This window comes from Lepidochelys olivacea (assembly GCF_965140295.1).
Source record: "Lepidochelys olivacea isolate rLepOli2 genome assembly, chromosome: 7".
Lineage (NCBI taxonomy): Eukaryota > Metazoa > Chordata > Testudines > Cheloniidae > Lepidochelys > Lepidochelys olivacea.
In genome coordinates this window covers 110597563-110623846 of record NC_140417.1, presented here as the reverse complement: position 1 = coordinate 110623846, position 26284 = coordinate 110597563, and the positions used below count along the sequence as shown (strand labels likewise).

The 26284-nt window shown below is 39.4% G+C and overlaps 1 long non-coding RNA gene across 1 annotated transcript; it reads left to right on the top strand.

Moving 5' to 3' along the window:
• Positions 1 to 337: 337 nt before the first annotated feature.
• Positions 338 to 26015, top strand: LOC311523112. Its single transcript, XR_014712268.1, has 3 exons — positions 338 to 385; positions 23283 to 23415; positions 25819 to 26015. It is a non-coding gene; the product is annotated as an uncharacterized lncRNA (long non-coding RNA).
• The last annotated feature ends 269 nt before the right edge of the window (positions 26016 to 26284 follow it).

The window sequence follows — 26284 nt, the reverse complement described above, 5'->3', positions numbered from 1 at the left end:
GTAGATTTTCAAGTTGCTTATACATTTATAAAATATGTAAAAAATTATATTTTTCTGTTTTTTTAAATAAATTGCATGTTATTTATTTATTTATTATTGTTGTTTTGGTAATGAAAATGGGCCATGAGGAATGGAAAAAGACAATTTAATTTTATTTAACCTGTGCAGCCTCCAAAGGGGGATAGCATATCATACATGTCAAATACAGGTACCTTTGACTGAATAGCAAATACATACATCTGATACTTTGCAAAAGACAAGACTGCGAACAGAAAGGGCAGGGTATTATACAGCACTTCATTACCCAGTAAAATGTAATTTGATCCATTTGCAGGAGTGAAGAACCAGAGATGGCTGTTTCAGAGTTTAATTGTGCCAGAAAGATGTAAGTATCAAAATGTTATTTTGTTCATGTTTTATGGAACATGTGTAGTTACATTTTTTTACAAGGTACTAGGTTGCCCTAACAACAGCAAAAAGCAAAATCTGTGTAAATGTTAGAAATCTTCATGTACATTACTTCAGTCAAAAATAGAGCACAAACTCATATATTTTTGCTATAACTTTGTATAAATAAAAAAGAACCAGATGTCCAGGTCTGGCTGAGCTGAGATCAGCACAGCACCTGGGAAGGGGAGGGAAAAAGGTGATTTTAATCCATATTTTCACTCCCTTAGTCCTGGTGCGCTGGGGGCTGAAATGGAGCCTTATGAGAAGCTACATCTATGTACAGCATGGCAGGGTTAAAGATGGAGTTTCAGCTTCAAATCTGAACTAGACTTGGTTAGTCAATTTTAAGAAAACTCTTTATGAGTGGTTTAAAATAGTTTTGTATAGAATTTTACCTATTTGTTTTTATTTTGAGTATAAAAAATAATTTTGAATGTTGACCCTATCGTCTTGAACTTTCAACAAATATATAAGCACAAGAATGTGCTTGTCTCTTTAAATGTGAGAGACAGAACTTAATTAGCATATACTGCCTTATTCCTGAGTCCCTCTGGGCTGGGAGCAAGCAGACAAAAAAACTGAGGAATGAGAGAAGTTGCCCTCTGCACTTAATATGGGCTGTTAAAAATTACATTAGAAATATTCGTAATATGAGACAATACTGCACCTGGTAAAGTGTTTAGTAAACCAAGGGCCTGGGAAAGATGGAAGAGGCACACAAGTTTTGTGTAAAATTCAACTCACTGCTGCTGCCCAGTTCTGTTGCCCTCATCCCCTGGATAACCCTGCCAACTGCCTTTCCCTTCCCCAAAAATACTTCTTTCCCTCATCCCTGATTCTTTTAGCAGGGATGGGTTTGACTCCTGAAGATTGGTTCTGGGGGCACACACTCCTGGAATCCCTTTTCCACCCAACTTTGATTTCCTCACACCCCTGTTTAATGCTGGATAGAAGGAAATAAGTGACAGCTGTTTCTGCTGCCCCCTTGCTTCTCCATTTGCCCAGAGGATTGCTGTGTTCACATGTTCATCATGTGCACCTCAAACAGGGAAGCAAAGATTCACTCTGCAGGACACAGCAAACCCTACAGCAGTTCTGCTGGTGGCAGCTGGAAGTGCAGCCCAAAGCCTGCAGTTCAGTCTCTCAGCAGCAACCTCTGGTGGCTGCAGTCGGAAGTAACAGCATCAGTTACAGCTCAAATCTTGAGCTGTCAGAAACTTCTCATGAGAGGCCCATTTTAATGCTGCAAAATCACAATAATCACCCAAATAGTGCAAAAGTTGGCAACCCTGTACATAGTAGGGATGAACCTCAGCTGCAAAATTCTGATACTGATCCAGATCTGCAGATCCAATTCAGAGTGTCTGAATCTGGGTTTTGGTTCAGGCCCCCACCCCCAATGTACAGTATCAGTATGTAGAAAGAATCTTTATGTTAGAGATTTTAAATGTGTCTAGAGGCATGGAGAGCTCTTGGTCACTTAAACATGTTTTAAACCCCCCAAATGCACAAAATTGAATCTCATTATCAAATGGGCAGCGCTTAAGCTCAGAAGCATCTGAAATCCATACACTTTATTTCTTTAAAAAGAAAAGGAGTACTTGTGGCACCTTAGAGACTAACCAATTTATTTGAGCATAAGCTTTCGTTAGCTCACGAAAGCTTATGCTCAAATAAATTGGTTAGTCTCTAAGGTGCCACAAGACTCCTTTTCTTTTTGCGAATACAGACTAACACGGCTGCTACTCTGAAACCTTTATTTCTTTACACTCTCACTTAAGTACTACTGTGGATGCCATTGAAATATTCCTATAGACAGGAAATCTCAAGACTAACAGCTATATAATATGGAATAAGGCATTCAGCACATTTTAACCATATAAAAAGGTATGGCAGCCAGAAACTTAACACATTGGTATGTTTTAGAACCAAGCTGTTATAATGAAGAACCTCATTTAGCTTCTGAAATGAAGTTTTATCTATTTGTGCTGATACAATATTATACAAAGCAAATATGGAAAGTAAACAAGAATTGGCCAGGGCCAGCAAGTCTGCCCTTAACATCTATCTATCTATCTGTATTTGTAACTTTTTATTTAATGAAAGGGTTGGATACACATTAATTTTATTTGCACAGTAATTGTTTTACTTGCCTTGTAATAGGAAGCTGAAGCACTCTTGTGAACTGACCTCCTCAAAGTGTCTCTGAGTTCTCTACCTAAATGTTAGGGGCCCCACTCTGCATCTGCTGAAGTCACACAAACTCCCATATATAATCCATATTGAGTATGGATTATATAAAATAGTGTGAGAACATCAGCATTTATCACCAGAAATTTAGCTCTTTGCAGCCTGATGTTTTATTTTAAGTGTAGAATTAAAAAAGGCACTGGGGAAAGAGGAAAAAAAAACATTTAGGGTTGCCATTAATCCTTGATCTGTATTTAATTATATAAGGTTTTTGAGGAATCTCCATGTCCATAAAAAAGGCCAGGTTCTCTGCTGTGTCCAGTTTATACTGGCTGCAAAGGAGGCCTGATCTTCTGCCTTCTGCCTTGCACTCTGCACACGGTTCCCAAGAGACCATCTGCAAACTGAGGATTGCCAAAGTGCATCAGACTTCAGCCACTCCTCAGCTGCATTCCAACTCACCCTTCCTGTACTGGGGCCTCAGGGAGGGTGGTATAGGAGTTGGCTGTGTTGGCCTTATCCCCTCTCAAGCAAGGAAATCCCCCATAGGAGATCCATGGCCAGTCTCTGCACGAGTGGAGCATGGCAGAAAGCCATTAGCGACACAGAGGTTATATCTAATAGGTAATAACAGTGCCTCCTCTGAGCTACACACAGAAGCACTTACCTGTAATAATCACCATTACTGGTGGTAAATATACTCACAGTGCAATACAGTAGACCAAGGCAAAAAAAAAGATTATCTTGCCCAGACCTGACAGAACATATGAGCACATGTGATAGATGGATAGAAAGTCACCCCAGAAGTCAGCTATTTACAACATACGTATGAAAACAGCTTCCAGCTGAAATCACAGGTATTCATCAAATTCAGCATGCATCCCACAGAAAGGAAAGAGATTGTGAAAGGTTTAAGGCTAATGAACTATTATCCTGGAATTCTGGGGAAAAATAACTTAACTCTTAACTAAAGTCATGCTAATGAGAAGTGGACTTTGTTGAAGTGTTTCAAGCAACTTTGGAGGCCATTTAGAAGGTTTGGCCCTACGGTCTTGTCTACACTACAAAACCAACTAACTAGGTTGATTAGGGGTATGATTTTTTACTGACATCGTTATGCCAGTAAAAGCCTCAGAGTAGACATAGTTATATTTATCAGTATAAAGGTACCTTATACCAGTATAGTTTATGTTAGTTCCTGAACTGGAATGAGTGATACTGGCATAAGCATGTTTATTCGAGTATAACTGCATTCGTGCTAGGAGTGTTTTGCCACTTTAGTTAGGCTGGGTACAGTCGCAAACCTTTTAAGTGTAGAAAACCCATCAGTAGTAGCCCCCATCCAAATCCTGCCAACAACTAGCCATGCTTTGCTAAGCAATTCACTTGAATTTCAACAAGACCGTGTCTTGGTTTGGTTTATTGACATTCAAAGCCAGAAAGAGTGGAGGGAAAGAGCTTCATTATAATCAGTCCTTTCACTATGGCCTGTTATTAGTGACTCTTATTCAAGCCAAGAATTTGCCTTGTACAGCTGCAAAAGCTATTTTTTATTTTTGAAAGCTCCTCCAGTTTAGAGTTGGTTTAACAGTGGGAGGCCATATCCTTTTACCCATTGCTGGGAAGCTCAGGACAGACAGTTGTCTCATTGTTATCAGCTGGTAGTAATTCATTCAGCACCCAACTTGATGTACATACATGGGCTCCACTACTGACTACACTTATGGCCATCAATTAGCTTAGCACAGTGTCTGCTAATAGTTAAATCTTTCTACAGTAGAGCCAAGCAGCTATAGATTTAGATGAGAAGCCTGCATGACATCTGCAGAAAAAAACCCTTATCTATGATAGCATTGAAGCATTACCACTACATTAATTATACCTATTGACAATCACAGGCCATAGCTATTGACAGTCACTGCAGTTGGAAAGGAATACATAGATGTCAGGTAGGTCTGATTGTCCATAAGCCAGAATTTATTGTAGTGGGCGCCTGGAGACTACATGGAGTGCCAGAAATCATGCAACAAACAAATAGTGATTGTAGGTGCTTTGTGTGCCAGCTACAACGTCATGTCTTAGCTTGACAATAGGGGCCAACGTCAGGTCAAAGAAAAAACACCATGACCAATAAGAGAGAGTTTACACATCAGTCTTTTTGGCAAAAAAATATCACTGCGCTGATAAATCAGTACAGCAATCCCCTACTACTGACACTGGCCAAGATATTCAGAGCACTGTATGACATAACAACAAATTAAAATACAATTAAAAATAATTTTAAATCACCCTCTTACAATTCAATCAGATAAAAGCAAATGAGAGGGCTAATAAAAGAAATGAAGAAGAAAAAGGGAAGAGAAGAGACAGTAGTAACTGTGGAGCCAAACATGATCATTTAAAAATACACTGTCTGGAGAGGAAAGATTTATGGGCTATTTTAAAACGCATGGAGTGAGATGGACCGAGAAAGGTTTTAGATGTATGTGAGAAAGCGTGAGCCCACCGCAGTCAGTGCACAGCATTGTACGTGCAATCTATCTCCTAACCACAACAAGTTCATGTATATAAGTATTAATTACTATTATTATTATTAATTGAGCACTGACAGTGTGCTTGGCTCTGTACAAACAGAGGACGGCATGGTCTCTGACCCTTGGAGCAGATCAGTGCAGTAGATCAAATAGATTAATGCAGTGAGTTGTTAGCTCCAAGACCCAACACTCCAAAATAAAAGATATTTTTTAATTAATGTCTGGTCCTATTAGGCACAAGGTTGGAGAACATGTGTTTCCTTTTATAGATGAACTGCTACACTGGTATTGTTGTCAGAGCACCTTTACCCCCCTCGCTCCCCCACACCACCTTTGTGCTGATGTGTTAACATGCAGACACAGTGCTAATGACTTGGATATATGTAATCTTAAAAAGTAATTTTGCCTTAGTCTTTCTTGAGTGCTCAGTTGGGTCTGTCTTATATCTTCAGCATGGGCTGTTTCCCATATATGGACATGTTGAGGGGAGGCAGGCAGTGCCAAGTTGCTTGTGGATCTTAACTCCTCATTACCAGATCTGATTTCTATGCCCAAATATAACTCCCCTTAGACCCATCCATACCTGGTTTTTTGTTTGTTTTGGTTTTAATCAATTTAAGCACTGAATCTAAAGAGACATTAATAGAAAGAAAGTTATCAGACTATAGGGTTAGAGGAAGAGTCTAGTATTAGTATGTAAGTCAAAGGATTTTCCAGTGCCAGGTGAGAAGGCAGTAGTAGGGCAGGAAAAAAATGAGATCTGTTTTTTTCCCCAGTGTTTTAGTTCCTAGATTCAAGGAACAATGTGAGACATTCAGATCTCACATTATTTTGGCCTCCTGGCTAGATATAATAAAAAGGCTCTTGCTGGCCAAGCAAAGTGAGGCCTAACACTCAAATTGCTGGCATTTCTCTAAACTAATTTATTTGCGCTTGCTGCTAACATTAGCTCTGTTCAATGAGATCTGAGAGCACTCAGCACCCCAAGTTCATGGTCTGACCAGACTGTGGGCACAATCTTGTACCCTTGAATGGGAGTTTTGATACTCATCAAAGGGGAAACAGGAACAGACACTATACACATAACATTTTCTTTCATGAAATAAGCTCTTCATTAAGCTAGATAGCTTTCAGAAAGATCAGAGTGTAGAAGCTACAGTCTACATTTTCAAAATGGGCTTGCTGTGGGTGTGGCAGTATGAAAATTGCACCTGCATTTCTTTTGCATTCATAATAAGTTCAATATTAACAGTTGGGTGACTAACTGCCTAATTTACAACCACAAATCCAACTTCCCAAAACTGTTCAGCTACTATTTTTGGAAGCCACAATGAATGGCAGGGCACAAAATGCCATTCATTGTGGCTTCCAACTACAAAAAGAAACCAAAGCGGGGCCTTATTGTAAACTGTGGTAATGAGCACCAATTGTGAAATTCTTATGTTATTAGACCTTACTTACAAGATTATTCACATTGGGCTCAATCCTGCAGTCCTTACTCATGTGAGTAATACTTGATGACACGATTAACCCCATTGCTATTAGTGAGACTAAGTATTTGAGTAAGGAATATTCAAATGAGTAACGGTGGTGGAATCAGTCCCATTGAAATAGCCTGAATGGGGACTACTTATTTGAATAAGTGTTGGAGGATCTGACCCATGTTTAGTACATTTCTAGGATCTGTGGCTGTCTAGTTCTCTAGACATTTATTTGCCATCTGCCCCTGCTGTTGGTCAAACTAAAATGTTCCATAGCTCAAATACTTAGGAACAACTATTTAATTTGACAATTTGTAGATGGTATTCTTGTATTACCCTTTAGGACCTTAATAATAGTTTTTTCTTTAGTGAAGCATTAAAACATTAAAGGCCATAAATTCCACAGTCACCTGTATCCATTTATTGCTAATTTATTATGGAACATATAATAAAACTTTGCTTGACATATAGGCCTCTTCATAACTATAAATCTTTTTTCAACTGTTTAGATAACTTATGCTTAAGTTCAACAAAAGACCTCTAGGAGCAAACATTTAAAACGTCTATTTATTATGCAGTAATAATACATGCAGGCTAGCTGTACTGAATACACTATGAAATATTAATCTCTATTCAGATTATTTATCACTTCATACTTTTAGAAAGATATATTTATTATAAAAAGAAAAATGTAAAAATACAAATTATGTGTCAGGTACCTGTTTTATTAAATGTTTTAAGAGGTCTAACTGAATAAAGCTGTTATTGTAGTTAACATCAAACACATAAATGTTTCTCTTAAGATTAAATTTGTCATTTGTAACCTTGGGACCACTGAAAGGATTTCAAGTGCAGTTCATACAAAGACGTTGTAAATAATGTTGAATATAGTGGAAACGTAGGAAACTTTTCTAGGCTTTATAATTTTAGATAGACACTACTTTTGCAATAGAAATATCAATAGTACTGTTATTGCTATAAGACCTGCTCCAATTAAGTCAATGGGCAAACTCCCACTGACTTCCATGGGCTTTGAATCAAACCCAGATACAGAAATATTTGGGACATTTCATTTATGTTACATCAAAACAGAAGAGATACTATTTGACATTTTAATCTGCACAATAAAAAATGTCAGAAAGAAAAAAATAACTTATGGTTTTAAGACCAGAAACAACCACTTATGGGCCAGATTGTGCAACCCTTGCTCATGTTGGTACACACATAGTGTGACCACTCATGTGGGTAATGATCTTGTGATCATTGAAGGCAATGGCAAAAACTCCCATTGGCTTCAGTGGGAGAGAAAGCCTTTTATATTCATCACTGTAAGGTTAGCACAACTGGGCCCTTTCTAAGTTTTTAAAAGAAATCAAGTATCAGAAGGGTAGCCATGTTAGTCTGTATTCACAAAAACAATGAGGAGTCTGGTGGGACCTTAAAGACTAACAGATTAAGGTGCCACCAGACTCCTCGTTAGTTTAAAAGAAATCAGTGTGGAAAGAAACAACTCCAAAAGCCTCACGATAATATTTTTATTCTGTTTGCTTTTCAAAAATCTTTAAATGTGTCACTGTTAAATAACAAAAAGAAAAGGAGAACTTGTGGCACCTTAGAGACTAACAAATTTATTTGAGCATAAGCTTTCGTGAGCTACAGCTCACTTCATCGGAGAACAGAATTTCATAGTCAAAAATTTTACTTACAATAGATGTTCAACAGCAGATTTTATAAACTGACGCCAGCCTTCAGCTGAATGCCACTTTTTGCTATAAATATTTCTACCAGACAGAAGTTTAAGGATTACTGCATATAATAAATGAATTGTATTTAGTATATATTTATATGCATGCAGTTTGTGTTTCTGCATCGAGCAGGCCTCTTTAACAAAAGCTTCGTATTCAAAAAATGTTGGATGGTGACTTTGGAGTGTCAGTAGGAGACTCTATTTTATGCCTCTCCATCTTTATTATTACTTCCTGTTATTCTACAACATAAGTTGTCTTGAATGTCGAGGGAGATTTTTGTTTTTTTATACAAAGTTACCACGACCAAGGACTGAATTAGAGAAGGTACAGTCCCTTAAAACGAAAATCCTTAATCTTATTATATGCAGGGGATTAAAGGTTCCTACTTGGTCCTATCTTCATTACCCACACTTGATACTTGTTCCTATGTATTCTGTGGGCCTTATCAACTGTTCAGCTAATAAAACTAAGCTAGAACACATCAGCTATGGGTTTTAGTGGTCAGGTGTTACAATGGTGTAATAGCCCCAATTTCCTCACTTACTAAGTATTTTAAAGGTAGAAAAGAGGGAGGGAAGAACAAGTTCAGGTCAAAGGTAGACTGCATGAGGCCCATTAACATGGGCCTAATGGTTATTTTTCATATTAAAATAACCCAGATTGAGCAGGACCAGGTTCAGGATAAGAGCTCTGAAGATACAATTGATCAGCTAACTCCCCCCAGTCAGTGTGTCATTAGCACCCAAAAACTCAAAGCAAACCTCAGACAAAGCCACAGAATTTTTTTGGTCTGAGACTAGGAAACAAATGATAATTGGTGGAAACCCACACATTTTCTCTTGATTTCCTCAGCATCTCTCTTGTCACTTTGGGGCATTTCTAGTGATCCTTCATTGTTTCCACGTGGATTGGAGAAAGAGTACTGGCCTCCTTCTGTTCCAGAGAAAACGATACATAAATAGGCTACCCAAACACTCCCTAGTGTGATTTTCAAGTGTTTAAGTGAATTAGGCACCTACAATTGGAGTTAGACACTTAATTCACTTAAGCACTTTTGAAAATCCCACTAGGTATCTAACTGCATCTTTAAGCCCCTTTGACAACCTGGCCCTATGTGCCTGTAACTCCCTATGAAGTGCAGTCAGTCATCATATGATCATCTCTAACCCTGTAGTTTTGTATATAATGGGTGTCTTGTGCATTGGAACTAGCTGCTTTTAGATTGCTCCAGTCAACTAGATTACACTGTGAATAAAAATATTTTTAATTGTTATAAAATAAGGTTTTCATTAGTTATTTGCTTTTTATTTTATGGGTTTCAGGGATCCTCCAATTAAAAGCACTACTATCTGTGTTATATATTTATCTGCTGCCATTCATTGGGTTTTAGGGTGTTTCATTAATGCTCATTTTGGGGATAGATTCATGTAGTTTCATTTTGCATTCCTGTGAAGCCAGGAACCAGTATTGTTCATCATCATATATTTTATAATAAAAAGGCAGTTTTTATACATAACACAGATCTTTGCAAGAACTATACTTAAGAGAAAAACCATGACAAATTTAATTGTGATCTGGAAATTTGTAACTAGAAATTCGTTGCTACCAAAAAATAATGGGTCTTTTGGAGCAGCTTCTGAGCTGGTGTAAATTGATATAGGCCCATTAACTATCCTAACCTTACTGAAGTTGATGGCAAAATTCCCATTGACTTCACTGAGAGCAAGATCATGCCTTATTTCTCAAGAAAAGTCTTTAGCAGCCACAGCCTCCTCAAAGCTCCAAACTATTTGTTTTCAAAGAGTCAAACTGGAACCATATTTTTGAACCACAGTTTCAAACAAACCCTGTCTTTTTGAACTTTGCAGCTTCGATTGATTAACAATAACACAACACATTGAGTTCTCACAATTTCAGACAAACTGTGTTCAAAATATTCAGATGCTGTCATTAAAAAGCTCCGTCTTCATCTCCATTGATGTTCTTTTTTCTACACCTCATCTTACAGCATTTCTGTCACTTATAGAAGTAGATAAGGTAACTGTTAGAGAAGGGCCTGAAGCAGTTGCTCACCCTGTTTGCTGTGGAGGGTTTAACTGGATAGGTAAAGGATACAGTAGATATACCTGGGACCTTGGTCAGGCAGTATAGGGAAGCACCTTCTTCCCATTCAGCTGTCATGTGGGCCCCCAGGTATGGGGAGAGGTGGAACTTGGAGTGACCCTCACCTCCACAGCCCATTAGCCATTTTGTGTTCTGTTAGGGGTGAATCTTTGTTCACTTGAGTATCGTTGGTTGCTTATGTACTCATTACATTACACACTCACCCACACTGGCATGAAGTATTTAGGTTTGAGACAGGACTGCGATAATGGAAGTGACCCGCTCTCCCATCTCCATTGGTTCATATTTTATTGTTGCAATGATTTCAGGATGTTCTTGACTTCCCTGCTGTGCTCTTGACTTTGCAAGGTCACCTTTCTTTGGCATCCTGAAGCAATTTGCCTACACCACAGATTGGCATATGTGTGTGGAGTTATTGTCCTTTCTCTGAGTGCTCATCAGGAGATTTGGAAGGGAGGAATATTCATTACTGTGTTATGTTGTAATTGCGCAACAGGCATCCGGGGTGAGTTCTTTAAGGGCGGCAGGAGCTAGTATTTCCAGTTTACATCTTTGAGCGTATAACTGAGTGGTAACTGGGCAGGACTTAGTGGGCTGTTCAGGGTGAGGGATAGGCTCCAGTGTCTTGCTCTGAATGGGGCACCCCTTGTCTGCACTCTCATCCCTTGTGCAAGAAAAGGACTGTTAGGATTTTAGCTACTTGGGAGCCTTGTGATGCTAACAGGATCTCCACTGGGAGTGCTAATCAGTACTCCTAGCCGCAACTCCAATGCCCAAGTAGGCCACCTTGCAGCCACTGCTAGCTCCCCTTTGGGACCTGGGGAGGGAGTAAAGAGACGAGACTCTCCAGATGTGAGTCTAACCCCCTAGTAGGAGAGTATTAGGAGAGACTTCCACCTGAAGAGACCAGCCCACGGTAGAGGACCCTTGCTGGTGATGGGGAGGATGCCTGTCCTAGATCCCAATCATCTGGCCCTTGTGCCTTCCTTTCAACCACACACTCTTACGTGTGAGATCTCCTAACAGAGTGCTCTTGTACTCTCCATCCATTCATCATCTTTCTACCACCTTTTGAGCTGTTCAGTGGTCTCTGCTCACCCATCACCCATTTTCTGCTCAGGTAAAAGGAGATGGAAGAACTTTTCCTGGAATCCACAGGGAAATTTTCAAGGAGCCATCTTCTTGCCTTTTGCCCACCATATCTGCTCCCAAAATCCAGTTCTGCAGAATATTTTGTAGGATTGTCTCTGAGGACAGTTCTATTCCCAGAGCACACAGAGAAAACATCACTAAATATGGGTAGTGCTTCCTTTCCTCGCTGCCCTAGGTTGGGTTCTATGGGTGAGGTTTTCCTCTTTTAACCCCCACTTGGGAATTGGGTTCCTGCAGAACGTTACTGATTGTGAAATCTCTCTGAGCATCTGTCCAGGTACTAACTAAACTCAGTGTATATCATTAATCCCACAGGAAAATTTGGTAAAACACATGCACTTATACTCCCCTCTGGAGGGAGCAAATCCAAAGCACCTCTTTCTTCTGCTCCCTCAGCAATGGTCAAGTCAGAACCTCTCAAGGGTGGAAGTGGCTCATGAGAGCAGCAAGGCCTTTCTTGACAATGGCCAGGAGCAGCATCAGCAGGGCAGAGAGAGGCCTACCTGGGGTCTTCTGCCCACAATTACAGCCCTCAGGCTGTTGCCAGCAAAGACTTTTAGCATTTGAACTCTAGACATTATTTTCTGTCTCTTGATTAATTGTTTTCCCCAACCTCTTCCTGCCTCTCCTCCTGACAATGCCTCTGCTGAATCCTCCCTCTCTTTGCACTGTATACTATCGCCCATTCTTCCCTGCCACTGCCGCTCTTGCCCCTCAGTTTCTCTCTTCCCCTCTCTTCCTTTTTCTTTGAAAACCCTTGTTCCTATTTACTTTTCCCTTCCTGTTGTTCCCATGTCCTGCACCCATTCCCCATAATAAAAGATAAGTGCCAGGTTCTGATAACCATACTTACATTGAATGGTACAGTGCTCACACTGAATACTGTAGTGCTAATACCACAGTCCTATCGATTTCTGTGGGTTTATTTGATGATTAAAGTACTACGCAGTGTAAGGGTGACAGAATCTAGTCCTAAACAAATAATGAAAGAAAGAAAAAGAAATGGAACTAACACGACGTGTTCCCATAATCATTCGTATTAGTCTATTTGTTTGTTATTTCCCTCTCCATTCTGTTTTTTCCCCCCATTTAGATTGTAAGCTATTCAGTGCATGGACTATGTTAAATCCCTGCTCTGCATGATTCAAACCAGGGACTTGAACCTGAGTCCCCACATTTTTCAGGAGTGCCATAAGCACTGGGCTACTCTAGGGTTTCTCTCATTTTCTCTAGTTTTGACCAGAAATTCCATCCTTGACCTGAGACACCTTTCCTGATGAAAGTCTCATCAAAACTGGAAAGTTCCTGCAAAAAGTTTAGGGTTCAACTAATCGTCATTTTCCATTAAAAAAACTATTTCATCAAAAATTTCCTCGGCAGCTCTATTGCTACTAAGAAGAAGATAATAAATGCGTGTACACCTGACAAAAATAAATAGGACCATGAATCATAAGCACAGACAGTCTAACAGAATAAAATTAAAATATATTTTATCAGACATCATTTTAATATTCCTTTTGTACTATGTGCTTTGTCGCAAAATGCTCCTGGCCATTTTCTAACTTTTATTATACTATAATAAATAACATTTTATATTACTTTCTTAAAGTTGACCCCTCATGGATTGTTAAATTACGTTGCTGATATCTGACAGCATAAGCAATTTACAGAGCTTTTTACGGTGTCCGATTTCACTAAACTATATGTGCAATGTGTCTTTTAACTGTTGCCAGGCTCTGTGAAAATTATCAGCCTGAAGCAAAGAAACTTATAGAACAAGACAACTTTTTAAAGCTGTACCCTTAGTGAATTTCAATTACGAGTACAATCTTCCCAGAATAAGAGAATTCTCTTTAATATGTTACAAGACAGTCTGTGATGGGATTCAAGAAGCCAAGTTACAGCTATGTTCAAATGCTTTGTATTTCTCCATAGAGGACCTCTAGGCCAGACTCAGGTCTGGTGCAACTTCACTTAAATCAACAAATGGAGTTACACCCGGAATGAATTTGTCTCTCTGTGTTTTTCTAAATAGATTAGGGGTCATTTGAAAAGCTGTAAATAAACCTTTAAAATTCTTTAAGGCAAAAAGAAACGAATGTCCAAGAGAAAGGGAAAGAAAGAAAAAAAAATGATTTATTCTGCTTTCCCAGCACTGCTAGTTTCCAGGTGTTCACCTTTTGATCTGGCTACAGGCAATGATTTTCTGAAGTGGTTTCTGATGGTGTCTGACATCATTTATGGCACTCTTGAACAATCTTGTAATGTGCTAAACTACACAAAATTAAGTGAGTTAGTGGCTAACAAAGAACACCAAAAGGGCCACGGGTATCATGAGTATTTTGCTACCTGCAACGGCATATGCCAATTGCTTTGGAGCAGTAGTATTTCTTTGATTCCATGATGGATAAAGATAAATACTATTATTAATAATTGGTATTATAGTTGTGTATAGAGACCCTTGCTCAGAACTGAGGCTCCATTGTTCTAGGCAGTATACAAATTTAGAGTAAAAGCACTCTGCCCTGAATAGCTTATAGTCTAATTTAAGACAAAACACAACTGTGGGAGTGACAACAAGTAGAACAGAGAAGAGGAAGGAAGATGAGGAAAACAGCAATAAAAACATGGATTAACTTCGACATTAACATAGGTCAACTACGAGCATAGTTAGATGGCCATGAACCACTTTTGTATGATTGCTTTTTAATTTGTAATATATGAATACAAATAAGTTAAAAGTGGTATGTGCCTGCCACTCAGCTGGTGGCTTGGTGTAGCCATGGGTGGTGGGTATCAAAGGCCAAGACATATTAAGCCTCCCCTGACCCAGGCCTTGGCCCTGCCCATGTTCCGCTGGGAGGCCCTGTCCTCCCTCCCCCTCTACCCTGAAGCCAGCTGGGGCTCAGCTCCAGCCAGCGGCCTGGAGCTCAGGCCCGCCAGCAGCCAGGGGTGGCCTGAGGCGGCACTGGAGCCAGTGGCGTGGCCTGATGCTGGGATGGGCCTGGCACTGGAGCCAGTGGCTCAGTCCGTTGGCTCGGCCTGGCGTGGGGGGCGGCTCGGCCCGGCGAGTAAGGGGCAGGGCCTCATTCAGAAGGGGTGGGGCCAGCAGGCTAGCCTCCCCAAAGGGAGAATTCACCTGCTGCCCTGGCTGTAGCTAGAGTTTTCAAGTAGATAAAAGCTTATTACAAGAAAGAGGGCAGGGTTAAGGTTCTCCTTAATCTCTGAGGCTAGGACAAGAAGCAAAGGGAGGTTTAGGCTGGACATTACTAAAAACTTCCTAACCATCAGGGTGGTTAAGCACTAGAACAAATTGCCGAGGGAGGTTGTGGAATCTCCCTCTTTGGAGGTTTTTAAGAACAGATTAGGAACAGTCTAGTTACTACACAGTCCTGCCTTGAGTGCAGGGGACTGGATTAGATGACTTACTAGGTCCCTTCCAGTCCTATACTTCTATGATTCTATGATTAACAAGTGGATCTTTCCTGTACCATTGAAGTCACTGGGAGTTTTAACACTGATTTGAAGGGGCGTAGGATCAGGCCTAGAATGTGCAAATACTTTTTTTTAATCTTGATTTATACAACAAGAGCTGATTCAACCTTTATTGCAGTTACACACATTGCAATATTATCATGTCTGTGTCCCACTGCATGTGTATATGATGTAGTGTCTTGTCCCTTTGACCACCTCGCCTGCACTTTTATTATCAAACACTAAGAACACTTGGTAAAAAGGTGCTAGAGCAGATTTAAAGAAAATGAATTAAGTCCTTTTTTAAAGAAGTCATACACTTCTGCAGTGCCCTCAAGAAGCGAGCTTTAAAGTCCATTTAGAAGAAAATAATAAAAAATCCCACACAGTTTGACCCTATGGTAATCTATTCCTACCTCTCAATTTAGCAGCGTGTCTTTTCTTTTAAGTGTTTACCTTCTAAATGGTAAGCTCTTGGGGCTATGTAATTATTTATTATCACCAATCCCTCAAGCCATCACGTGCTCTGTATTATAGTGTTTTCTATACTTTCTTTCTTTCTTTTTTTGAGGCAGAGAAAAATGTAATCCACAGTGTTAAAATTATTTTTCACTCACTACATGGCAGCAATTGATAAATATATTGAAGACTCACCACTACAACTATCTGGAACATACAAACTCTTGTGGAGAATTTCATTCTGCTTTTTTCTCCCCGCAGCCTGGTGATGCGACTGCCTGCATCAAAATTTCAACATGTAGGCTTGTGAACCCAGAGAGCTGGCTTCTTAAATTATAATTGCTCTCACGATGCTTGAAGCAATGGTCTATGGATAATTTATATGCTGAAATATTTCATGACCAGTGTGTGGGTGACTAAGGGATCTCTCCAAACCAGAGTTGGACACCTGGGTTTTAACAGTGAAGTCTCTAAAGGCATTTCCCACATTGGCTCTTGCAAGTATAAATCTGATTCAGGATTCATAAACTGCTTTATTCTGTCCTCAGTGAGCCTAGACTCTTGGTTTCAGTTACACTCAGTTGCCCACTGCTGATCCAGAAGTCATGCTTGCTCACCTCGCCAAGGAATGGAGGGTGACACATGCTTATGACATAAATGCTGATTTAAATGAACATGATTATTTGAGAACACTGATACCAGTTACAGCGAGCTGCAAGTACACTTGGATCTCACTTGTTGCCCAGAGGGCTCTGCTAACAGACATTTTCAAGATGGTCTCATAGAGCTTGTTTATCAGATGTATTCAGCACCCAAAACGCCAGTTGAAGTAAATGGATGGCTTACACTGATTTAGCCATTATGGGAACTTTTGAAAATCAGGCCGATAATTGCTAAATCATTGTAATTTTTTATTTATGATTTGACTTACTAGGAGATATAAAGACAAATTCTCCTTTCAAATGAACCCTCTGCTACCCCCGTGAGATTAATGGGGTTAAACTGGTGAAATACAGAGATTTTGGCTCAAAAAATGTACATTTTGTGTACTGATCTTTCACTGTGTCTCCCAAATTAGAAGCATTTCTATGAGACAACAAACATCTGCTGTATATATTGTCTTTCTCCTACATGAAAAGGCCCAAGCATCTGCCTTTAGCCAGTTTTCCTTGGCTGTTGAGTGCAACTGGGAATCAAACTCACTTGTATATGTTGTTTTATGGTTTCCATTTTCCTCTTGATGCTCTTGCCCAGCACAGGACTCCCGACACACAGCACACTTGTGGACAGTAATTTCCTGTTGGTTGTATGTGAAATGCGGGCATTGTTTTGGTGCATCCAGTTGGTCGGAATGGATGCTATTAAAATGAAATCCCTATCTTAGTTTGAGTAATTGCCCCCCTCTCTCTACTGCCCATTTTCACAAAACACAATCTGAAAACTCTGGGGTGCAGGCTTTCTACCAGTCTGCAAATAATTATGAAAAAATGGTGTAGCTGAAATACAGAACTATGGGAGATAAAAGGATAAAAAACCCCACAAACCATTGTTTGACCGAGTGACACTAGGCAAACAGGTTTCAGAGTAGCAGCCATGTTAGTCTGTATTCGCAAAAAGAAAAGGAGGACTTGTGGCACCTTAGAGACTGGCAAACAGAATATTGTGTACAGTGGTCATTTAGTCTTCTTGGTGTACATCCTCTGTTAGTTGTCTGTAGGTGAAGAAGCAGCATAGAGCTCACTCCAGAACACATAACAGAGCAAATGTATGCATGCACCATAAGTGAACTAAAAAGCAGGTTGATCTAAAGGATAAACTGGTACATTTTTGTGAATAATAGTCATTTAGTTATCATATTAGAAGGCTTGCTTCGCATATCTACATATAGCACATAATAGAGCAAATAGGTATGAGATAAAGGACAAGATCCTGCAATCCTTATTCAGATCATTCCTTTAAAAAAAGAGATATTTGCATTTGTGAAATTGCTTGCCATTGCATCAGAGACTGAAGCCACTGGCCTATCAGCTCTTTGTAGGAGAAGTTCTTGTCCCAGCCAATTGTATTGAGGGCCACTAAATCTTCCTTGCTGAAATCTCTCAAAGGAAGTCTTCCTTTCATTATGGCAGGCTAAGACACCTTCAGTGCTTCTGGATTGACAATGACATAACAGTAGTTCAGTTTAGTAAAGAGCAAAGTGTTATGATTAGCAAAAGGAATAGCTTTTAGGTGTCCTAAAGACCCTGGCCTGCTACACTACAAACCTGTTTTCACAGCAACCTCTGGACCCCCAACTGAGTAATCTTCCTTGTCTAAAAGCTGCTTTTCATCGGGAGAGGAAATGTTTTCCTGATTTGTACGTGGCAGCACTTTTCATAGTCAAACCCTGCCCCCCCTTGACTCGTTTTCACGCAGTTCCATGTAGCTGAACATTTAATGTTATCATTGTTTTCACTCGTAATTATCCTAGTTTGAGTGTTTCCAGTCTTTTAATGTTGTTAGAAAGCTTAAGAAACATGACGTTGGTTATAAAAAACAACCACCTTCAGTTAGGTTGCTACAAAGTTTTTTTCCAGTAAGAGCAAATTTAGGCCTGATTGACACTTAAAAACTTTTGCGGGTATAACAATGTCCCCGTTATGGTCTGATTTTTTTAATGACATTTTTATATCAGCAAAAGCCCTAGCATTGGAGCAATTATAGCAGTAAAAAAGTGCTTTTGCTGGTATAGTTTATTTCATTCAGGAACCTGGTATAGGTTATACCAGTAAAAGCACTCTTTCGCTGGTATAAACTGTGTCTACACGAGGAGGGTTTGCTGGTATAGTTATAGCCAAACATTTTCTAGTGTAGACTAGGCCTTCGGGTTCTGAAACTTTCCTTAAACAATTTATATTTTTAAACTCTCATGTCACAAAATCCTATCTTTAAGCAAAAAGAAATAAAACTGAACATGTTAAAATACTTAACCAACAATCATTCAGACCTGGCACACCTTGTCCCTCCTCTCATGCATCCTCTTTGCCAGATGTGTGGGGCTCAGTGGGTAAAAGACAAGATCCTGCAAGATCATGGCACCACTTCTGCAAGGTTTACACCACCTGAGAGTTCCTCCCTAAAAGGGGAATTCCCTGCAAGGCATTGCTGGACAGAATCTGTCCACCTGGTGCCATCTGAGTAGTGCAGAGCAGACAAAGTGAACCGAAGACTTTTGGGAATTGGCTTACGACTAAATTTCTTCCATTCGGAAAAAGGAAGTGAGTTCACAAACAAGGATTTCTTTCTTTATGTGGGCATCAGTTCATCTATCCATTTTTCTTCTTATGTAATGGCTCAGATCCGTCATAGCATAAACAGGATAAGATACTCCTTAAAGCTTGGTGTTCCCTACTGCAGTTAATCATTTCTCTTTCGTATGAATGGAAACATTTCTCTGGGTTCCTTGTTTGCTTTGGGCCAAATCCTGAAGACCCTTACTCTCTGATGAGGCAGTGCAAAATTTGGCCATATAAGGTCCACAGGATTTGGACCCTTGTGAAATCCATTGTAGTTTGGTTGAATCTTGCTTTTCTTACTCTAAAAATATCTTGCACTGGGAATACAGCTGTGTAATTTTTCATACCACAGAGTATCCTTTTAGGACTATGGGAAGAGTTTGGGTGGTGAGGTTGGGAGAGTTTGCCAATATTAAGGATTTCATCTTTCAAAAATAGCATTTATATCTATAACTCCTGTAATAGAGTCACCTTTCTACAATATACCAGGATTGTAAATCTCCATGGAAAGCTATGGTGAGTAATTGATCTAATGAATTTTTAATCCTTTGGTACTGCATACATAAACACTAATGCACTTTACATTCACATCTTTCATCAGGAGATATTGGATCATGATATCAAAGAGTTAATATGAACAAAAATATTTGATCCTATTCTACTTGAACTGATTACATTTCAGATTGTGATAGTGTTATAATGAAACTGTAAATTTATCTGAGGTTAGCCAGCATAAAAGCATTGACCCAATATCTCCTAGTAACAGTCAGTCTGTTCCTTCAAAGAAATTTGGGACAGATGTGTGTGCTTTTTTATTTCAATGAATGCAGGGAGAAAATGTATTTAATTTCTTAGGAAATAAATTTGCCTGTTCATCTCAGTATGTGGGACTGTCAAAGTTTATTAATTTGGCAGTATTTTAACATGACCATTCTGTTTTTGTTTAGGCCAAGTTATTAAATTGATATGTTTTTATGAAAAGCAGAGCTTGATGGAAAATGGTTTTTCCTCTTTTGACATTTAGTTGCTGGTTAGGAGGTTTTAAGTCACACTATATCTTAAATCAGAAGGGCAGAAAGATAAAAGTAAGTGCTTGGAAAGGCTGTTGGAAAGCAGCAAAATGATTGGGAGGCCCATGCAACTTTGTAATGTTTGTGAAATGGTTTGTTAAACTGTTGGTACTTTTTGTGCTAATGTTTTATTTGCTCATTCATTTGTTGCAACCATTTACACTTGGCAACATGTAAATGAGCAAATGAACCTTTCTGTTTAAACACTGATTGGTCTGATTCTCATTGACACTAAGGCTGCTTGAAACCACATAATTCACACCTATGTTAAGCCTTCTTCACATTGTCTTCAATGAAAAACAGGTGCCAATGAGAATCAGGCCTATGTCCTACAGTCCTTACGCAGAAAAGTCTCTCACTGACTTCAAAGAGTTTCATTTGCACAGGACTCCGGCATCAGTCCCATTGTTTGTAACTGAATTGCACTGTGCTCTATTAATTGCTATATTAACTATAGCCATGTTTATATACTGCTTGTTTTGAGCCTGATCCTGAGCACTTGTAACTCCCATTGATGGTGAGTCCTTTGAACACTGCTTGCCTGGCTTTCGCATATAGTATTTTGGTCTAATCTATCACCTCACTTGTACTTATTAAGTCATACAATTTACATCAAAATGGTTATTTCAATGTCTGTGTTCATCTACCGAACAATAATAGCTTCAGTCTTATTTCCAAGCTGAAAATATCATCCCCAAAATATTTGCTTTACAGTTGTCACACACAAGTAAGTGGCAAATGCTGTAGCCAGAGAAGAAGCTATTAAACCAAAGATTTTCAGACCCCTGAATTTAGGAGGGGATAGATTTTTTTTCTAGCCTTCTCAGTTCCCACATGAATATTTGGTTTAATTTTGTACCAAACCAAATTAGGAATTTCCGTGGGCAAGAAAAGAGAAATTGAGAGCAAAGAGAGATTTTCTTTCTGGAAAGAAGGATACTACACATAGGGGACTCAGCCCTTCTGCGAGCAAACACAGCTTCCACTGACTTTGTGGACTTCTGCCTACGTGCACCAGGGCTGAATTTGTCAGTTTCAAAAAGGAAAAAACATCCAATTTACGCGTAAAGCAATGGATCAAGATTTGCATTTGTTCCATTGCTTTTAGCAGACATTTGTCTCTTTTAAATAAGGGCAAGTCCACTTGATGGTCTAGTTTTTTCTCTCATCTGCTGTGATTTTACACCTTTGTGAGGCCATTTACTCTAATGGAGTTATTCTTCATTTACACTGGTGTAAAACAGAGGAAAATCAGACCTCATTTCCTTTCAGACTTTGTTGTCTAATACAATGGTTCTCAACCAGGGTATATGTATCCCCTGGGGTTACTCAGAGGTCTTCTAGCTAGAGGCTACATCAACTCATCTAGATATTTGCCTAGTTTTAGAACAGGCTACATAAAAGTAACAAAGTAGCAAAGTCACTACAAATTAAAATTTCATATCAACAATGACTTGTTTATACTGCTCTATATACTGTACACGGAAATGTAAGTAAAATATTTATATTCCTATTGATTTATTTTATAATTACATGATCAAAATGAGAAAGTAAGCAATTTTTCAATAATAGTGTCCTGTAACACTTTAGTATTTTTGTCTAATTTTGCAAGCAAGTAGTTTTTAAGTGAGGCGAAACTTGGGAGTATGCAAGACAAATTAGATTCCTGAAAAGGTTATAATAGTCTGGAAAGATTGAGAGCCACTGGTCTAATGGTTTGAAATTTGTGAATTCATACTTTGAGTAATTCTAAAATGCCTATCTTAGCAAAGATTTACGAGTAAACAGTAATAGTAAATAGAGCTGATAAAAAAAATGAATTTCTGTCTCATGAGAAATTCTGATATTTTGACTTTTGTTTTCATCCCAAACCTGAATGTTAAACTGAAATATTGAAACTGTATATGAAATGAAATCTTCCAAAAACATTGATTCGGAAGTATTTCATTTCAACCTTCATGACTGAAATTAAATATTTCAACATCATGGGGCACTGTGGTGGCCAAGGAGAGAGAGAGAGAGAAGATCCAGAGAGAGAGAGATCATTGTGAATCATGGGATAAGAATGGCCATACGGGTCAGACCAATGGTCCAAGTAGCCCAGTATCCTGTCTTCCAACAGTGGCCTATGCCAGATGCTTCAAAGGGAAAGAACAGAACAGGGCAATTACTAAGTGAATCCATCCCCTGTCATCTAGTCCCAGCATCTGGCAGTCAGAGATGGGGGGATTAATCTAAGTTACACAACTTCAGCTACGTGAATAATGTAGCTGAAGTCGACATACTTAGATCTACTCACCACAGTGTCTTCACTGAGGTAAGTGGACTGCTGCTGCTCCCCTGTCGACTCTGCCTGCACCTCTCATGGCAGTGGAGTACAGGTGTCGACGGGAGAGCACTCGGGGGTTGATTTATCGCGTCTAGACTAGATGCGATAAATCAACCCTTGCTTGATCAATCACTGACTGCTGATGTGGCGGGTAGTATAGACATACCCTTAACAACACTCAGAGCATGGGGTTACATCCCTGAACATCTCGGCTAATAGCCATTGATATACCTATCCTCTATGAACTTATCTATTTTTTAAAAATCCAGCTATAGTTTTGGCTTTCACAACATCTCCTGGCAATTGAGTTCCACAGATTGACTGTGTTGTGTGAAGATTTACTCCCCTTTGTTCCTCCTGCCTATTAATTTTATTGGGTGACCCCTGATTCTTGTGTTATGTAAAGGGATAAACAACACTTCCTTATTCACTTTCTCCACATCATTCACGATTTTATAGACCTCTATCATATCCTTAGTCATCTCTTTTCAAGATGTGGGGGCACCATGCATTTATTTAGTGGCATTATGGTATTTACTATCTTATTATCTATCCCTTTCCTAAAGATTCCTAACATTGTGTTATCTTTTTTGACCACTACTGTACATTGAGTGGATGTTTTCAGAGAACTATCCACAATGACTCCAAGATCTATGGTAATAGCTAATTTAGTCCCCATCATTTTGTAAATATAGTTGGGATTATGTTTTCCAATATGAGTTACTTTGTATTTATCAACACTGAATTTCATCTGACATTGTGTGAGATCCCTTTGTAACTCTTTGCAGTCTGCTTTGGACTTAACTATCTTAAATAATTTTGTATCATCTGCAAACTCTGCCGCCTCACTATATACCCCTTTTTTCAAGATCATTTATGAATATGTAGAACAGCACTCGTGCCAGTACAGATCCCTGTGGGACACCACTATTTACCTCTCTCCATTCTGAAAACAGACAATTTATTCCTACCCTTTGTTTCCTGTCTTTTAACCAGTTACCAATCCATGAGAGGACATTCCCTCTTGTCCCATGGCTGCTCAGTTTGCTTAAGCAAAGGGGGAAGAGCTGGGAATGAGGGAACCGAGGATATGCCTCTTAACAGCAACACTTACTGGTGTCTTGAAAAGGTCAGTATATATTCGTTGTGCACTAACAGATGCTCAAGTGCAAAGCTCAGACCACGGGATAGCTCCAAACAGGTAGGCTGTGGATTACCCAGAGGCACACTATCCATCCTTGCTGTAGGACTGTGGCACCTGGTACAGCAACATGCTGCTGGGTTCCTGTACTGGACTGAGCTTGCCCTAGATCAGAATGCAACCCAGACAGAAAGTAGCCCTTAACTGCTTGCTGCGCTTCCATTTCCTATATCTAGAAATGGGGAGGAATAATGCTCACCCAACTTTATGTCATGCTTTGAGATCTTCAGACAAAAGACCCTATGTAAGTTCAAATTATTATTATAATCAATTTACTCCTCCTCCTGCTCCTCCCTGGCTCTATGGACCACTAAGTCCTTGGCCACTCTCACAATCAACCCCCCTCTCTTTCAGTCAAGGGCATATTTTTCCCATTGATGGGAATCAATATAAACAATTTCCCATAATATTTTTTCTATTAAATGAGTTTTTCCAATCAGTGATAGGACCTGTCTTATTATGTAACAAAAGCAAAACCCCAAACAAAAACAAAACCCCATGCCCAAAGCAGACGAATTTGTCTTCAGTTCATTAAAATGTTTTAAAAATAAAATCTTTGTTCCTGTATGCCCATCTCATTGCTCCACATAGCTATTTCACCTGGGTGCCCTGAATCTTTCTAGACAAGTAAAGGCAAGCATAGAATAACAAGTCCACAAAGCACTTCACTGGAAATTCAAACACTTGCATGTACCACATGCAATAATGGACATTAACTGCTGTTTTGAGCAGGAAAACAGTGAAACCATTTAATGTCAATCGACATTAATGGTGCTTAGTGGTATGGGATTCGTGCAACATGGCTAGCTGTATAGAAAACTATTTGCGCCATACTGGGTGATATCAAGTTCACATGACTATAGTAGCCAATATATAAAACATACCTGATAAAAATCAATGGTTCAATACGTAATGACCATTTTCATTTCATATTTAATCTCTGCTGCTTCTGCAAGAAAGGCAAAACAACTTACAGAAGGCTATCATTTGCTGGCCAGATTTCCCAAAGAGCTTCATTCCTATTCAGGTGCCAAAATAAGTGGTCTGATTTTTAGAAATGCTCAGCACATGGTGGGTTGAATTGTTTTGCAACATCTGGTCAGAAGTGTCACATTAGCAGCCAGTGGCAGCTGGGCCCTTTTGAAAAACTGGCCCAAATGATGGGTTCTTTTCTGAGCACTTGAGAATCTTCCCCCCATTCCATGTCTATAGTTGACACTTCTGAATCAACCAAAGCAAAATTTACAATTGCATCTTTGTAAACTAGAGATGCTACCAAAAGACTTGAGCTTAATTTAAAAAAATTGGCTGCCCGGGCCACATCTGGCAAACTGAAAGGGAGTGAAACAATAACAGGTGACCAGTGAGAACAGAGCATTTTATTTTTCTGTTCCTTGTCTGGGATGCTGGTTTTTTTGCTCTCATACCTCTTTTTCAGCACCTGTCCCCATTATAGAATTTACTGTTCCACCTGAAGTATGATCCTACTAACAGTAGGAGGCATTTTTCAGTATTCCACAACATAATCCCCCCCCGAGATAACGACTATTACATCATTGATGTTCCCATCTTCTGCCAGTTGGGTGACCAGATAGCTACTATGAAAAATCAGGCTTTTTTTCAGAGTGGGGGGGGGTATAGTTGTGAATACAAGACAAAGCCCTTAATATCGAGATAGTCCTGATAATATTGCGAGATCTAGTACCCTATTGGCCAGCCCTGGCATACCAAAGTAGAGCACGAATGCAGGTTTCCAGAGAAATAGCACATTAGCTACCAGCTAAGCCACCAAATGCTTATACATTCATTCCTTTTTTCCATGAGAATGACATAACAGTAGTAAGGGACAATGGATTCTGTTAATGAGATGACTTATTTCAATCACAAATAAAGCTCAAATGTCATTTGAATTAATTTTTTTTTGTGATTTCTTAAATTGATTTTCATAAAGAAACAGACATCTGCAAATGTGATTTAATAAAATGTGCCAAGCAGCACTGAGACAGTTGAGGTTGCAAGTTAAGCACTCAAAAGCCAAGCAATGGCAATGCTAAAGTTGCACATTCCACCTTAACTCTGACCCTTGTGCATGACCATATACTATTTTCAAAGCAGTATATAATATACATGCTAAAGGTAAATAGGATGTAATGTAGCCTTGTAGCTCTGCTTGCTCTACCAGATGCAAAGGCTCATACAGAGCCCTGCTTCTATCTTAGATATGTACATAGACACTAACACTGTAGTATCTGAGTGCCTTATAATCTTTCATATATTAATCCTCTCTACACCCCTGTAAAATAAGGAAATGCTATTATCCCCACTGTACAGATGAGGGACTGAGAAACTAAGTGACTTGCCAAGGATTGCATAGGATGTCTGTAGCAGATTCGCAGACGACATCATACTAAATGCTGAAAGCACCAACCAACTGCAGAGCATGCTATGAAGACTCGACAAGAAAAGCAGTCAGGTCGGCCTGAAAATGAACGGCTACAAAATGAAATACATGCGATCAGACGTCTTACGAAAAGCCCGAATAATGGTAACAGGAGAAGAAATCGAAGAAGTGGAACAGTACATATATTTCGGCCGAGAAGTTAGCATGCGCCAAGACCTGAACGGAGAACTCTCGCGAAGGATTCGGGCAGGATGGTGTGCATCCTCAAAGGAAAAATCAACGAGACCACACGTGCAAGTATCTTCAATTCAACGGCGCTGCCAGCCATGCTGTATGGCAGTGAAACGTGGGCACTGATGAAGAGAGAAGAACAGCGGCTGTCGGTAGCTTAAAGAG